Consider the following 1,250-nt stretch of genomic DNA (forward strand, 5'->3'; position numbering starts at 1 on the left):
TTGATAAATAAATGTAATGATTAAGTTGTACAACTCGTGTTTTCTCTGCGAGTTCCCGAGAGGAATGCAACAGCGTTTAGTGGCGTCGCTTTGTGGGCCTTTCCACATCGGTAGCATTTCTGGTCTGTGGAATAAGACTGCTGATGGTTCTTTTGAGGACTCTTATTCTTGTTCTGTTGGACCTTGTAGACTTGCTTGGTTTTGGAACTGTAGACCGTTTCTTTGGCAACCTTTGCTGCGTCTTCTGTCTCGATGGCAACTTGGACAGTATGGGCAAAATCTATTTCTGTGTCTTTGATCATAAAAAGCGCCTTCAGAACCGCTTCATTGTTGACCGAACATATGAATCTGTCTCAGAGCTTCATCCTGTGGGTTGGTAATCGATGGAAAATCACATGTAGCCGCATCCTGGCGTATACATGCTGCCAGCTCCTGGAGAGTTTCGCCTGGCTTCCGTTGCATATCACTCCAAAACTTGAAACGCTCTCTCACAATGAAAAGTTTTGGGTTGAACTGTTCCTTCATGAAGTCAACGATTTCGTCCATTGTCAAGTTGTTGATATCTTTAGGCGGATTTTGTTGAGTTGCCAGATTAGCAAGTTGCTTGTAAATAGTAGCGACCTGATTGGTCAGGAACACTTGTGCCATGCGTTGTTCAGGTACAGCATTAGCAGCCACAAATGTGCGGAATCTTGATCAGTAATCAGGTCATAGTTCTGTCGTTGAATCAAATGCAAATAAAAGAATAAAAGTTACAAAAACTGGTTAGCATCAAAGAAATAAGTTCCACTCCAAAATTCTTTAACAAAACCATTTTATTAATTAGCAGCAGCAGCAGCAGTCTTCATGGTTTATTCCAGGAAGAATACCAATATGGTTTACAGAAAAATAACTTTTTAAATAAGCCCTGGGTGATAATTTTTTTTGATATTCTTTTGGTTTCATATATATATATTTTTTTTTTTCTTTTAATTTTTTGTTTTACATTTCAAATATAAATTATTTCGTAAGAATATTGGTAAGACAGTTTTTGTTTTCAAATTATTTATAGATTCAAACCATTATGTGGTTTTATTGTTTTTTTTTATATATATTTTTATTTGTCATTTAGTGAACAGCTGAGTACTTCTTGATTCAAATGAAATATCAATATAATAATAATAATAATATCATTAATAATAATTCTTTCTACTATAGACACAAGGCCTGAAATTTTTTTTAGTGGGTGTAGTCAATTACACTGCCCCCCC

The sequence above is a fragment of the Octopus bimaculoides genome, chromosome 21 (genome assembly GCF_001194135.2).
Source record: "Octopus bimaculoides isolate UCB-OBI-ISO-001 chromosome 21, ASM119413v2, whole genome shotgun sequence".
Classification (NCBI taxonomy): domain Eukaryota; kingdom Metazoa; phylum Mollusca; class Cephalopoda; order Octopoda; family Octopodidae; genus Octopus; species Octopus bimaculoides.